Source organism: Lepus europaeus, chromosome 7 (assembly GCF_033115175.1).
Source record: "Lepus europaeus isolate LE1 chromosome 7, mLepTim1.pri, whole genome shotgun sequence".
Classification (NCBI taxonomy): Eukaryota; Metazoa; Chordata; class Mammalia; order Lagomorpha; family Leporidae; genus Lepus; species Lepus europaeus.
Genome location: NC_084833.1, coordinates 51242484 through 51258650, shown reverse-complemented (window position 1 = coordinate 51258650; position 16167 = coordinate 51242484). Strand labels below are relative to the sequence as shown.

Here is a 16167-nt window from a genome sequence, read left to right as displayed (position 1 = left end):
CATAGTAAGAGCTTAAGTATTAGTTATCATAACTTTCATAATTGGGACATGCACAACCGACCTCACAAGTACAAAGGAAGGAGTTGGGTCACATCTCAAAATATAATAAGGTGCTGGGACTTCAACTCCATTGTCTGAGAAACCTGGGTTCAAATCCTAGTTCTACAACAGTGCTTTATGGCCTCTCTAAGCCTATTGTGTAATAGGAATAATGATAGCACCCACTTCTTTAGGTGACTCAAATGACTTAAATTTCAGAAATGCACTTCACGTGATGTCTAACACATGGCTACTTAATAAACAGTAATGGTTATTATTAGGGTGACAAGAGAGGCTCATCCTTGGCTGAATCAGAGAGATCAGTGCAAGGGTAGTCTGGGCAGAGAGGAGTATGAGCAGTGGTTTAGAGGCGTGGGAAAGCATGCTATGATGTGGGAATGGCAGGAACTCTGGGTTGCATGCAAAAGCTGGGGTATAAGATGGAGTGCTGAAGCCATCTCTAAGTGCCCCTCCTTGCTAGTTTAAGACCATGGACTCTATCCTTTTAACAACTGCAGACAGAAATGGTTTTTAGGCAAGAGGAGAAGGGGGCTGACCAGTTTCAGGGGACAACATGATAATTCAATTTTCATCTTAGGAAGGTAACTCTCAGAGATCTAGAAAGGTTTAGAAAATGTAAGCTCGGAGGCAGGCATCCCACTCCTGGGTATTTATCCAAGGGAAATGAAATCAGTAAACAAAAAAGCTATCTGCACCTCCATGTTTATTGCAGCTCAACTCACAATAGCTAGACATGGAATCAACCTAAATGCCCATCAAATAAAGACTGGATAAAGAAATTATGGGATATGTGCACTATGGAACACTACATGGCAGTAAAAAAGAATGAAATCTGGCCATTTGCAACAAAATGGAGCAACCCGGAAAACCTCATACTTAGTGAAATAACTGAGTCCCAAAGAGACAAATACCATATGTTATCCCTGATTTGGGAGAATTAATAGCACTCCTAAAATGAAAGCTATAGAAGTGAAATTTACACTTTTAGAATCAATGACTTGAATAGTCCTCGACCTGACTGTCAAGGGACAGATTATTATTGTTACTTTTTATTTTGTATGTCCTTTTTTCCCCCCTCTGTTTTCTTTCTTCCTTTTTATCTTCTCTTCTTCATACTATATGCTGAACTCTTTATGTAACATAGAGTTAATCATATGTATTTTAAGTCAATTGGGGAAAGATTCTAGTTAAAAATAAGAGGGGGAATAAGAGAGGGAGGAGGTAGTCTATAACTGTAAAGCAGTATAGCTCTGCATACAGTCCTACAGACTTGCTTCTAAGGGTTCAGCCTAGAAACTTGTCATGGGACTCCAAACCCATAAAAATCGGAGGTATAAATGCCATCTTAACTGTTAAAATGATCATATTAGGTGTTAAAGTCAACTTATAGATAGGTTTAAGTGTAAAAGTGATCACACAAATAACATCAAGTGCCTGGTAATAATAATAGAATTAAAAGGAAGGAAAGTCCAAAATGGGAAGCAGTCCACACAGCAGACTCCTAGAATGACATTCGCTGTAAATAACACTCTGACCTCAGAATCAACCCTTAAGGCTTCCTGGTCTGGCTGAAAGGCCTGAGAGAGCATTTCAGGCATGGGAAGCCAAGACTCAGTGGCAAAAAAATGTTCTACACGGAGGATCTCTGTGAGACTCCAGTGGAAAGAAAGGGTCATCAAAGAAGGATACACTCTTCTCTGAAGGGAGGAGAGAACATCCACTTTGCTTATGGCCGTGTCCAAATACTGATGGCGTCTATGGTCATGAAAGGCTTCCGTAGCCTTGGCAGCCCATGGCAAGAGCTGTGGGTGATCACTGATGTCATCAATAAGAGTGTTAATTGTTAAATGGACAACAGAAGTCACTGTGCACTTATTCCCCATGTAGGACCTCCATCCCTATTGCGTTGTACTATAAGAATCAACTGCAAATTGTGTTCCCAAACTGTGCTCTATATGTTGTGTGTGTGCGTGGGTGCAAACTGTTGAAATCTATGCTTAACATGGAGTTGGTCCTCTGTATATAAAATCAAACTAAAAATGAACCATAATGAAGAAGGAGATGGGAGAAGGAGAGGGAGGTGGGATGGGAGAAGGGGTGGGAAGGTGGGTATGGGGGAAAGAACCACCATATTCCTAAAGTTGTATCTGTGAAAAAATGCAGTCATTAAATAAAAACTTTTAAAAAAAGAAATAAACAACTTAAATGTAAAAAAAAAAATACAAAAGCAACAACAAAGATCAGAGGCAGGAAGGCTGGTTAGGAAATTATGCCTAGAATTGCAGTGAGAGATAACAAGGGCTACCCTTTTAGGAAATGAACGTGATAGGCATTAAAGAGCTAGCTTGGACAGAGTTCCTGACCATTTGAAGGCAGGGGTCAAGTGAAGGGCTGAGTTGGAAAGGCTTGGAGGCTTTTTGCTCAGCCATGCATGGTGGACCACTGGCCATAAAGTCCACTGCCATCTCTCGTCTAACGTCTGCCTTCTGCTCTCTTCCTTTCCTTCCTTATCCAAACTCACTATTTTAGAAACATTCTTACACCTAGCCTGTAACTCCTTGCCCCAGTCCTCACACCCATTTGGCAAAGCTCCAAATCTCCTTCTGTGTGCTTTCACCTGAGCGCTGCACCTAGACAAAGTCACATTCCAAGACAGATTGGTGAATTAGCATTGGTCATTTCTCAGGGCTACTGTAACAGAACACACAAAATTGGTGTTTTGTTTTTTTTTTTTCTCTCCTAGTTCAAGGTTCCAGAAGTTTGAAATTAGTTTCACTGGGCCAAAATCAAGGTCAACAGGACTATAGTCAATAGTCAACAGGACTATACTCTTTCTGGGGGCTCTAATGGAAAATCCATTCCTTGGCTCTTCCAGCTTCTGGTTTCTACCAGTAACATGGTCTTCTCCATGTCTCTGTCTCAAAATTCACCTGCTACTCTCTGTCAGGGATACACACAAGCATATTTAGGTTCCACTTAGATAACCCAAGTACTTCCTCTTAAGATCCTTAAATTAGGAGCAGGCATTGTGTCACAGAGGGGTAAGCATTGGCTTGGGATTCCTATACTCTGTATCGAGTGCCTGGGATTAAATTCTGGCTCTCCGTTGGGTCCAGCTCCCTGCTCAGGCACATCCTGGCAGACAGCAGATGATGGGTCAAGTAGTTAGGTCCCTGCCACCCATATGGGAGACTCTGATATAGTTCCTGGCTCCCGGCTTTGGCCTGACCCAGCCCTGGCTGTTGTGGGCATTTGGAGAGAGAACCAGCAAAGAACCAGTAGATGGAAGTTATCTCTCTCTGTGTGTTATTCCCTCTCTCTCTGTCATTCTGCCTTTCAACTAAATAAGCTTAAAAAAATTTCTTAAATTAATTACATCTCCTGACATATAAAGAAATGTTCTCAGTTGTGAGGATAAAAAGGAAACACACTCTGGGGGACATTTTTCTGCCTACCATACACAGCCATACCCTGACCTTGGGAGCCCTCCGCCTGCTTGGTGATAGGACTGAATTACTTTGGAAGTTTCTTTCTCCCACTTTCCCTAAGGCAGATTTCCTTACACTTAGGACTCATCTATACCTCTTTTCACATCACTCTCATAGAAAAAGGGGAAAAAGGAGAAAAAGGAAATCTCTGGGCCAGAACTTCTAAACTTGTTGCTACCAGGTTAACAAAGCTACCTACATCTTTCCTCTTTTTTCCTCCATCTAAAATAATGGAGCTTCGCTTCTCTGTCCTAAGGCCAAATTCTTTTCCTCTCAATTAGATCCTTTACTTCTGTTCAAGTTTTAAGGCTCTTCCTTCATTTATGTCCCTTAAAATACTAGCAATTAGGGCCGGTGTCACGGCTCACTAGGCCAATCCTCTACCTGCAGCGCTGGCACCCTGGGGTTCTAGTCCCGGTTGGGGCACTGGTTCTGTCCCGGTTGCTCCTCTTCCAGTCCAGCTCTCTGCTGTGGCCCGGGAGGGCAGTGGAGGATGGCCCAAGTGCTTGGGCCCTGCACTTGCATGGGAGACCAGGAGAAGCACCTGGCTCCTGGCTTCGGATCGGCACAGCCCGCCAGCCGTAGCGGCCATTTGGGGGATGAACCAAGAGAAGGAAGACCTTTCTCTCTCTCTCTCTCTCTCTCTCTCTCTCACTGTCTAACTCTCACTGTCTAACTCTGACTGTCAAAAAAATAAATAAAATAAAATACTAGCATTACCAGTGAATGGCAGGGTTCTTGTCTTCACACAAGAAAGAATTCAGGCGTGAGACAGAGTAGTGGGAGATAAAATAGCAAGGTTTATTAGGGAAGGGACATCCGTAAGAACGGATGGGCACCTCTCCAGACAGAACCTGAGGGAGAGGGCCCAGTCGCTCGGACTGGGGGTGGGGGAGGAGCGAGGTTACGTGGTTGAGTGGAGAGATTACACCTGGGCAGGCAGGCGGGCGGCTCAGCAGAGAGACAGAGGGCTCAGCACATTGTCTGGTTGAGGCCTGGGGTTTTTAAGGAGATGGGTCTTTTTGTCTTCACACATCTCCTCCTGAAACAAAGGATTTTATGGATGTAAATATTAAGAAGCTCCTATCTGAGTTTTCCCCTGAAGGTATCAGACAGGAGGAAGCCTAGCTGGCACTGTATCTCTGTATCGCTGTATCCGGAGCAGGTCAGAACAGGGTATTTGAAATGCAGATACTGGGCTGCATCTGGAAGGTTATCAGGCAGAAGGGGCAGGGACCCTCACCTGACAGGTTATCAGGTAGAAGGGGGCAGGGCAGGATGCGAACACTGGGCTGCCCCTGAAGCGTTATCAGGATGACTTTGACTTTAGGCCTTTATATCACACACACATAAGCTCACATCTGACTTCCTACCTAACACTAGCAATTAAAAATTTTCATAATAAACAAACTCCATCCCTGGCCAATCCATTTCTACACTTGATCTTAGCCAAAAGGCCGAGAAGCGATGGCCAATCCATTTCTAGGTCCTATTAATATACTTCCTAAGTGTCTTTCTATTTCACCAACTCTTTTCCTTCTCTGCCTAGTCTTAGTCTAGTCTAGTCTATCATCTCTGCCTAATCCTAGTCTAGGCTAGTCTACCCCTGGACAACCAGAGTAACCTCTTGCACCCAGCTTTGCCGCTGCACAGTGATTCTGCAAAGCAGCCTTCAGTGCTGTGTTTGACCAGTCCGTGAGCTCCTGGAGGTTTTATTAGTTTTATTCCCAGCCATTTTCCCTGTGTCCCCTAGCACCTAGCACATAGTAGAGGCTTGGTGTGTGCTGGTTGAAGATAGTCAAATAATTTGCTACCAATTTCAGGAAAAACCAAAATTCTTTAGCAGTCTAAAGACCTGGAAGTTCTGGCCCCTACTCATCTCTCCATCTTATCTCATGCCATATCCCCCTTGTTCCCTGGGCTGCAGACACATTGGTCTGCTCTGAATATGCATACTTCCAATTGCCTCCTGCCCCAGGGCCCTGGTAGATAAATGTCTTTCCTCTTGTTGGAACATTCTCCTCGTTCCCAGCCCAACTTTTCCTACTAAGTAAACGCTTACTCATTTGAAGATCTCAGCTCACATGCTGCAGGTTGGAAAAGCTTTCCTTAGCAACATTAGATGCTCCCATATGTTCTCATTGCACACACGTCTTTTATAGGAATGCCCTAGTTATAACAGTGTTTGTATTTGGTGAATATTTAATTAATACCTGTCTTAGTGCATTCAGGCTGCTGTAACAAAACACTTTAGACTGGGTAATCTATAAACAACAGGAATCCATTGCTCACAGTCCCAGAGGCTGGCAAGTTCAAGATCAAGGTACCAAAAAATGTACTCTGTACAGAGGGCCTGTTTCTCAAAATGGCACCTTCTGGCTTCATGTTCACAACGTAGAGGGGCAAGAGAGCTTACTCAAGCCTCTTTTTTTAAATATAGATTTTATTTATTTATTTATTTGAGAGGTAGAGTTACAGTGAGAGGGAGAGACAGAGAGAAGGGTCTTCCACCCACTGGTTCAATCCCCAAATTGCCGCAACAGCCAGAGCTGAGACAATCCGAAGCCAGGAACTGGGTGCTTCTTCCTGGTCTCCCATGCAGGTGCAAGGGCCCAAGTGCTTGGGCCATCTTCTACTGTTTTCCCAGGCCACAGCAGAGAGCTGGATTGAAAGAGGAGCAACCAGGACTGGAATCGGTGCCATTTGGGATGCCGGCACTGCAGGTGGAGGATGAACCTACTGCACCACAGGGTTGGCCCCTCAAGCCTCCTTTCTAAGGGGTCTAATCCTACTCAGATAGGTGGAGCCCTCACTTCTTACTTTGCAATACAGTCCCACTGAGTATTAAGTTCCAGCCTGTGGATTTGGGGTGGGGTGGGCAGGCAGGAGCATCAGCATCCAGACGGTGGTAATGTCCGTCTTTCCCACCAAATGAGGACAGGGCCCATTATATTCCCAGTGCTTGGTGTGTTGTTGGACACGCAGACGTTCAATAAAAATGTATTACAGGAATAAGTGAAGGAATCCTAGAATAATGGCAGGGCTGGGATCCGATACAGAAAGAGAAGGCTTGGGAGAGGGCTTGTGACTCGGTTTTGCACATGGTAGAGAACCCGGCTGATGATTTTGCTGGAATAGTTTACTCTCACTTGGGGAGTTGGGTTAGCTCAGGCTGGATGTTAAGACTTAGGCGACTGGTGAAACCGTGGTAGGTGGGAAAGCTTGGAAATGGGGGAGGATTTGTGTCTGGAGATGAGGGGTAGATGGGACTAAGAGCAGACTGGGAACTCATTTAGAAAAGAAAAGGCATAACCGTGGAATATGGGCGAGGACCGAGATGAGTGGAGGCAGAAGGTGGGGCTGAGTGAAGGGGAAGCGGAGGCTGGGGTGGCGTGAGCGTTTGGGGTCACTGGGGAAAGCTTAGAGTTCCTGCGAGGAGGAAGGCTCCTGCTGACACAGGCCATGTAGGTCACCCTTGTAATGAAATATGTGTAGGCACGTGTGTGCGCACAGGCACAGGGGAAACACCACTGGATTCTATGTTCATCCATCCCTCAGCACACTACCTGCTATCTCTTCACAGCAACCCAAACTCGGAGGCAGCCACTGGGATCTCTCTTTTCTAGCTGTGACATAAGCTGCATTCAGATCCTGCGCCTGTGCCTTTTCCATTAAATCACGCTGTCACCCTGCTCTAGCTCACCTGTCTAGAGATTGAGGGCGTGTTCCTGTCATCTCTCAGCATTTCTTCTGCAGGAGAAGCTGGGCCCCAGCCAGGAGAGGGTACAATGCCCTTGGTAAATGGCATTGTGGTAAGATCTCAAGTTGAAGAAATCCTAATATTCTTTGCAACAAGTGCCCCCCTCTCCTCTTTATTGAGGAGCCCTTAAGAATCAATTCCATCTTCCTAGCTAGCGGTGGGGGTGACCAAGACAGATCAGGACCAAAGCACAGAGGCTGTGCCTCCAGTCCAGGGCAGGCGATTCTGAGCAGCACCTCCAGCCCCAGGGCAGGCCTCAGCCCTCTCTGTTCTGTGTGGGTTTGAATTTCGCCGCAGAAGCTCAGAAGAAAGAACACTAGACTCTATTGAAAACCTGGTTTCCACTCTGGCTCTCTCTCTCGGTTCAAGTTTCAGAAGTCACAAGGACTAGCATTTGCTAAATTGTTGAACAGTTTTTCAAGTGACAGTTTAACAAGTTACTGTGGCTCTTATTCTCGAAATCTAAGGAAAGCAATGCACCTTCTCATCAGAAGTGCATCTACGTGCAAAGCTTGGTTTGCATATCAGAAGTTTCTGGTGCTTCCGAGGCCACCTTCTGCCTCCTGGGTCCCCCTCTGCCTCAATCCGCCCCTGGGTTTCTCTCAGGGCCTCTCACTGGTCCCCTGCCCTTTGCTCTTCGATTTTCCATTCCTCTGCTTAAAAACCATCCCGAAGGCCTGTTGTTCCCAAGTCAACCCAAATTCTTTGACATGGCTTACAAGGCCCTTCGTAATCTGGCACTGTGAGTATACAGAGGCATAAACCAGCTCAAGTCAGTGTCTCCTACTTCACACTCACAACACAGACCCCTTCTGTGATCCCTAAATAGGTGAGGGTTTCTGCCCTCCAGGAAGCAGGCAGGCAGTTCCACAGCAGAGACCAGGTGGCCTCCAATTCAGTTCTGACGCGCTCTGTCCAGAGGTGGGGGCTGAGGGTTCAGATGAGGCAGCCCCGTGTCAGACCCAGTGACGAGCCTGGGCTGCGGGGACGCCTCGCCCACCGGCTGCACACGGAGGTTCCCACGGCGCTCTCTACGGCCTCGGTTACTCTGTCCAAGAGGCGCTCAGGCCTCAAGGAGGCGGGGCGATGAGTGGGTGAGAAGGGGGTATTTAACGACCTCCGATAAGCAGCCGGATGGAAGACACAGAGCACGCAGGCTGGACAGGTCCCAGCGTGGGGGCCTCCGTCCTGTGGAGCTGGGCAGGTCACCTCCAGGCCCCAGGGTCGAGTCCTTGTCCCTCTCCCACAGGCCCCATGCGTTCGGCTGCCCGAGCTCCCCCAGCCGGGGCTTCAGGGTTTTGACCGAGACTCTGCTGTAGGGCAGGGGGAGCCCGCAGGGCCTGTCTGTCCGGATCCTTCTGTCCCCCTCCACCTTCCTCCTGGGGAGTGGCAGGGCCCTCCAAACGTGGTGATCTTATGATCCGTTATCAGACAAGGTAGATGGGAGAATTTCTTTATGGGCAGCTCCAGATAGAGAGGTAGGGACACTGGGTGTACGTTTAGTTTCTGTGACTGGCCTTGGGGAAGAGAAGCAGCAGTGTCCATGGCCTGCCTTGGGGAGAAAACAGAACAGGTAGAAGGAGGACAGGAGAAGGTCAGAGATTGGGACTCTGATGTGGGCTTCTGAGGCCAACCGTGCCCCAGCGTTACACTGGTCACCTAGGAAAGAACAGAGCCTTGGGAGTTTTGAACCAGGAATCGTGGGAAAACCCAAAATACGTGTGTCTGCCTTTAGGAAGGAAAAAAGGCTTCCTTTCATGACATTTCAGAATGCCCCTCCCTGTGGCTTGCACACATGAGTGTGAGCTTTAAGGGCAAATGTGGCCCAAGCTGCACATGAAGGCCCTTGACCTTCTGGAAGACAGGGGCCACAGAGTCCACTGGCCAGCTCCTCCCAGGGGTCTCCCACAGCAGGGCAGGGCATCAGCCCCCATGCTGTCCGGCCTGCCCTCTTCTTGCAGTGGCCCCATCTGCTTTTGTGGAAACAAACCTGCTTTAGCATCTCTTTCCCTGGTGCTGGGAACTAAAAGTGATTTCCCCGGAGACCAAGGGACTCACTTTCTTAGAGAGCAAGAAGCAGAAGCCAGTGTGCAAGCAGCTGGGAGGCCCTTCTCAGACCACAGGCGTGGCTCCCTGGAGAGCCGTTGCCAGCCTCTCTCTTGGGGCATGAACTGTGTAGCCCTCCCAGGTGCCCGGATGTTAGACAGATGCCTCCCAGCAACACCTAGAACAAGGAAGGGCCCATCATGCTGCCTGGAGTCCAGTATCAGCCTGATCACTTCTGTGGATGGGGCCCTCTTGTCTCCTAACTTAGTCCCAGACCAGGCCCAAGTCTTTGTCTCCCTTCCAGTCAGGAATTCAGGACTGGTGGTCCCCAAGGTCCCCATTCAGTGCTGAGGCAGTTTCTCCATCAGATCCCTCAGGGTGGTAGCGTTTGTCCTGTGTACAAGGCACTGGGGTGGGTGCTGGGGACCAAACAGTGAGGCATGGGATCTCAGGGACACCTGAAAATTGAACAGCCAGTGAGAGGCTAGCAGCATGATGGAGGACATCAAGGAGGTGGTGGGTGCACAGAGGCAGGGAGTGAGAGAAGGCTTTGAGAACAGAGCTCCGAAAGAATCTGGTGGACAAATGAGAATTAGGGGAGAAGGAGGCGGGAGAAGAAGAGCTACACCTGCAGAGGCCTGGAGGCAAGAGGGAGCCACAAAGCAGAGGCTTTGGAATATATCTTAGGATTTGATTGCTGGCTCTGCCTCTTATTAACCAAAAATTATAGCGCCTTCAAAGGATGGGTGTGAGGGCTGCAGCAGATGACGTGTGGGAAGAGCTTAGTAGAATCTGGAAAATGAACTGTGGATGAATGCACGATGGAGGGGCACCCACTGACTGTCCAGTGGTTAGGGCCAGCCATAAGGGCCTTACAGGTCACAGATAGGACCTGCTGTGGCCACTGCCCTTCCTAGCCAATCAGGGCTTGACAGGGAGCCTACCAGAGGCCTCTTATGGAGTTCTGTCTCCCCTTGCACCTGGTACTCACTGCTGCAAAGACTCATGGTACCAGCAGCGATGCAGCCCAAGAGGACCCAGCTCTACTGACAGGCACCATCCACCTTAATGCCCACCCTGGCCTTGCACCCCGAGCCACAAGACCAAGATGGGGACGCCGAGGCCATCCCTGAGATGGAGCTTCCTGAGAGCCTGCATGGGAGCTGGCTGTTGCCCATGGTGAGACTCGGACTCAGACCCCTCAGACAGCAGCTGCCCAGCACCCAGTGTTTTCTCGCGGTGGAGAAGTGCAAGCCATGCTCGCCCATTTGCCCATCCTGCAGCCTTCTAAGGGGCAACAGTGATGGAGCAGTTTGTCAGCCTGGCAACACCCACTTGTGTCTTGAGATGCAGCTCAAAGCCCCTCCCGTGGCTTCTTTGGTGGGGGGGGAATCACCCTTCTGTTGGCACCTCTTTGCCTCTGTCTTCCAGGCTGCACACTCCTCTAGGGCAAAGCATGTTAATCCTCTTGGAATCCCCAGGGCCCGGTTTTGGGTGGCTAATTAATAACTGTTGGTTGAATAAAAGGATGGCCACGTTTCACGCCCTTGTCCTTAGTTGTGAAATAGTAAACATATCTATTTCCATAGCTGCCTTACTGAGGAGGCGGTGCCTGGCCTCAGGCAGAAGGATCACTGATGGCTGTGCTCTGGTATATCTTGTGTCTTCTCCCAGTGGGTCTGTTTCTAACAGCAACCCCGTCTTCCAAATGTAATTTCACACATGTTACTAAATCAGTTTGCTCCAGCCTGAACTTCGGCTCGTGCTCCTCCTGCACCATAAGATGCAGGCTGGGAAAGGACCCAGGCAGTCCCAGAAGCCCCATGCTGACCACGGCGGCAAGTGCCTCGGCTGTTGCTGCAAGTTATTCAATGCAAGCTCTTCCCTTCTTATGCTCTGAACTCCTTTTAGCTTTGCAGGTGTCATTAATGCAGGTGGCCTGGGGAACACAAAGACTGGCAAAGCTACGCCCACACCTCACTCCTTCCATTTGGCCAGGTTTTATCCTAGTTTTGAAATTTAAAAAAAAAAATCTGACTATATTTGTGTTTTGGACTAAAAATCTGACTCAACTGGCAAAGAAGTACATCAGTCATTTTATTGGCACTCTGTGAGTAAGACTGCAAGTTAATCCAACTTAGCCATTCTGTTTGGAAAAAAAGATGGAGGTGGGGTTAGCGAAGGGGCTTTGGGACAACTGTTTCCCCCAATTCTCTGATTCACCAGTGGATCTCCCAGGTATGGAGAGCTTGAGTGTGGTTTGGGAAGCTGCTTGGGGCTGTAGCACAGCTATTGAATACATTGTCATTTGAGCGTTCTGAACTATTGAACTATTGAAGGAAACCAGCCTAGTAGATGTATTGAGCACCTACTGTATATCAGGCTGTACACTGGGTGCTGTATGTGCTTTAATCTTCACAGTCTATGAGGAACATAGTACGAGAAGGGGGTTATTTACTTGCTCAAGCCCACAGCAACGATGCTAAAACGTGTGGGCTGTGTCTCCCCTTGGGTGCTTTGTAGAGAGGAGCAAGAATGGCAAAGCTTGTTTCTAGTGCAATGGACTTAAGAGAAAGCAAGGTAGGCACCATGATCTAAGAAGGCTTAATCCTTTGAAGCTTCTGGATATGAGCAGATTCCATGTTCATGTTGGGGAAGAAGCCCTGTGTGAGAGGTGCATGTCCCCTGTCCCTCTCCCAGCCCAAGTTGCCTGGATCCCAGTTCAGCAAAGTGGACCAAGGGGTCCTGGCTCATAGCCTGCGCCTTGCTGTAGCTTCTTAGCAATGAGTGGCAGCAAGTGTGAAAAGCCCTCAGGGAGAAGGAGAGGAGGGGCTGCCACCAACTAGGGAGGGGGACAGCAGCATTCCTTATGTTCTACAATTCCCATTTCTACCATTGTAGCGTTTCAAAAGTCTGAATACATCTTACAATTGATATGCACATGAAATGTAGGATTCCTTCTCCCCCAGATAATCTGTTACTGCACCATGGGTGTGTCTTACATCTCACTGCACCTGAGATTCAAGGAACTGTGGTAAATTTTATCTTTGGTGTCGATTGTGGTTGATTGTGGGAGATCATAGGCAGTTTGAGAGCAGGGGGTTGGGAGCTGTGCTGGAGCAGGGGGAAGAATGATGCACTGAGGGGGGCATCAGTGTGCATGGCAGAGGGCATGGAATCCGTGTGCTAAGCACGTGTGCCTGTATGCTGCACCTCTGGGAGTAAACGGAGGGACACCTGCCATAGTGCCCGTGGTAAGCTGAAGGACACTGTGCACAGGAAACTTATCCCAGGGACCTGATCAGAGGTGTGCCTCTTGTCCTGCAGATGGCTGGCTTTGCTCTTATGAAATAGCTGTTTCAATAATTAATTGAATCATAAAAATGGTATATACAGGGCCAGGGTTGTGGTACAGTGGGTTAAGCCACTGTGTGCAACAAGGGCATCACATATAGATGCCACTTCAAGTCTTGGCTGCTCTACTTCTGACCCAGCTCTTTGTTAATACACCTGGGAAAGCAGTGGAAGATGGCACTAGTGCTTGGGTCCTTGTATCCACGTGGGAGACCCAGATGAAGTACCTAGCTCCTGGCTTTGGCCTGGCCCAGCGCAGGCCATGGTGGCCATTTGGAGAGTGAACCAGTGGATGGAGGATCTCTCTCTCTTGTGCAATCTCTTTCTCTCTGTCTCTGTCTCTCCCTCTCTCTCTCTAATTCTGCTTTTCAAATAAATAAATAAAATTTAAAAAATAGTTTATGTTGCCACTAAACAAAGATATAGAAGTATATAAGATTTTTTAAAAATCTCGTTGCCTGGATGTTATTGTTTCTTTTGCAAACAAATTGTGTGTGTGTGTATGTGTGTGTATGCATGCATACTCAATTGGATGAGGGGACTTGAAAAATTCATGGAAAATGTGTATAATGAACAATATATGCATGGATTTAAAAATATGCATATATGCATATTTTTATATATATGCATGGATTTAAAAATCTTGTTGCACCAAAATAAACCTACTTTTAATTATATTTTTCCATGAACTTTTGGAAGTCCTCTTATATATCTAGAGACTAAGTCTTAGAAGCAGAATTCTAGGCAGACATTGTTTTTAATGGACATAAATCATCCTCCTAACCTCTCCCTAGTGAAATGTGACTCAAGGATTATTTCCTGAGTAATTTGTTGTTTTTTACTCGTGTAAATACTCAAAAAAAAAATCTCTGCCTTGGTTTGTGCTGCGCTAACAAAACACCTCCATGAATCACATATATTCTGAGGTTTTGTCATTGTGCAAATACCACAAGGTGTCCTTACACAAACCAGAGGGCTACAGCATCACTGGGCAGTAGAAGCTTCTGGGGCCACCATTGTATGTTTGGCCTACTGTTGGCTGGAACATCATTATGAGGACACATGAGTGTTCCATAGATCAGGGCACTCATAAACAATAGAAGCTTATTTCTCCGAGTTCTAAAGGCCAGCCAGTTCTTTGTTGCACACTGCTCTCTGCTTCCAAGATGGCATCCTGAGAACAGAGGAGACAAACTCTGAGCTCTCACGTGGTGGAAGGGACACAACAGACAAACTTGCCCCTTCAAGCCCTTTTGCAAGGTCACTAATCCCACAGTTCGGGCTCCATCTTCATGACTTAATCACTACTGCTGAAAGGTCCCGCCCTCCATCTATCACATTGGAGATTGACGCATGAATTTTGAGGGACGTTCAAACCACAGCAACAGGAAAGTTTCCTTTGCGCTTTAGATTACTCCATGGAGATGGTTCCCCAGAAGTGGACTTGCTATATTAAGGAATAATATAAACATGCTGAAGTTTTTTTTGATAATTTGTGAATTGATATTCCAGAGACTTGATTGACATTTGTAACTAAGGATAAGTCTAAACTCAGTCATGAAGCTTTGTGTGTCATCGCTTCTTGGCCTTTTGGCTAAGATCAAGTGTGAAATTTTGTGTGTCCACTGCCAAGCACAGGCGTCTATTGGAATATCTCCATGTGCTTGTGCGCTGGTTCTTTGGCCACTCCCTTGCTGGGAGTGAAGCAGCTCGTGGTGCCTTGTGCAGTGTGTTGGCTTTCAGGGTCCTGGGGATGCCTCTGAGGCGATATCCAGGCCCTAGGTCAGTCAGCTTTGGCTTCACCGGCCCTAGCTGACTTGCTCATAGCAGGCTGGGGAGAGGGCTGTGCTCCCAGAACTCCAGGAGGATGTCTGAAGTGCCAAGCAGTGCCTTTCCTTCTCAGGTAGTCACAGAGGGCTGGGTAGTTGACGACTTACTCCCCAGGGACATCCAATCGTGAACCTGTTTCATTTCTTTACTTTTTTTTTTCCACAAGGCACAGAGAGAGTGTGTGTGTGTGTGTTTCCATATGCTGGTTCACAACCCACATGTCCACAAAGCAGAGGTGGACCAAGGGCCAGAGCCAGGAGCCAGGAACTCAGTCCAGGCCTCCCATGTAGGTGGCAGGAACCTAACTACTTGGGAAGTTGCAGCCAGGAGCCGAAGTTAGGAATCAAACCCAGATGCTTCAATGTGGGATATAGGTGCCTTATCGGTAAGGCACAGCTCCAGGCCTGTTTTTTGTCTTTTTTTTTTTCCCTATTCCTTTGCAAGGGAGGGAAAGGGAGAGGACTCTGACACCTTGCAGGTGATACCACAGGAATTTCCTTTCTTTGTGGATAGTATTATGGGGACACTGACTAAGTTTAAGCACTTTTTACACATGATTGCATTTAATATAATCTGTTTAACTGGGCACCTAGAGGCTAAGAGGCTTAGAAAACTAGTAAGCAGATTCTATGGTCTGTGCACTTTCACTAGGACTTTTTTTTTTTTTAAGATTTATCTGTTTATTTGAAATACAGAGATACAGAGAGAGAAGGAGAGAGAGAGAGAGAGAGAGAGATCTTCCATCCACTGATGTCCACTCCCCAGATGTCCATAATGGCTAAGTCTAGGTCAAGCTAAAGCCAAGAGCCAGAAGCTTCTTCTGGGTCTCCTATGTGGGTGTGGGGCCCAAGCACTTGAGTCATCCTTCTCTGCCTTCCCAGGAGCATCAGCAGGGAGCTAGATGGGAAGTGGAGCTGCCGGGACTTGAACCATCGCCTCTACAAGATGCCGACACTGCAGGCAAAGCCTTAACCTTTTACGCCACAGTGCCAGCCCCTCACTAGAACTTTTAATTAATGAAATTTAGACCTGTTGGATGGAGACCATTGTGTGTCTGATATGTCAGCAAGAAAGCAGAAACATATGCATCAAGGTAGACATTTATGGCAAAACAATAGCCAGCTTATTTATTCACGCCCTTGTGAAAGGGCCCATGCGGCATTGATGTAGCATTGGTGGTGTTTCCCCCCAGTTTGATTAGCAGTCAATGGGACATAGTGTTAACTTACTGCTAATGGGTGCTTTAAAGCAAGCTCTCAGCATCGGATGTTTTTTTCCCCTGTTATATTTTTATACTCACATTAAAAAAAGAAATATATGCCCAATCTTGTTCAAAAAAATTTAAGATAGCTCATGTCTGGTCTAATCTAAAATTAATACTTTTTAAATAGAATTTTTAAATAATCATTTAGTAGTACTCTGGGGGCTTAAATTGGGTGAGTCAGGAAGCTCGTGTTGACGCACACGATTGCTTTTATGTCCGCAGAAGACAAAGTGCCATTTTTCAAACTTCATTTCAGACAAGTCTTCTTGATCACCTACTATGCACTAGGCACTGCATTTGGCCAATCAAACCTTGCTGCATTGCACAGTAACTGCCTGCAGATCAGCCGACTGTGGCTTCCAAGG

The 16167-nt window shown here is 47.3% G+C and overlaps 1 protein-coding gene and 1 pseudogene across 1 annotated transcript in view; one reads left to right on the top strand and one right to left on the bottom strand.

Moving 5' to 3' along the window:
- Positions 1–16167, top strand: part of SPON1 (spondin 1) — a 312833-nt gene that overhangs the window by 36707 nt on the left and 259959 nt on the right. The window lies entirely within an intron of this gene.
- LOC133765027 (U2 spliceosomal RNA) lies at positions 4923–5017 on the bottom strand (annotated as a pseudogene).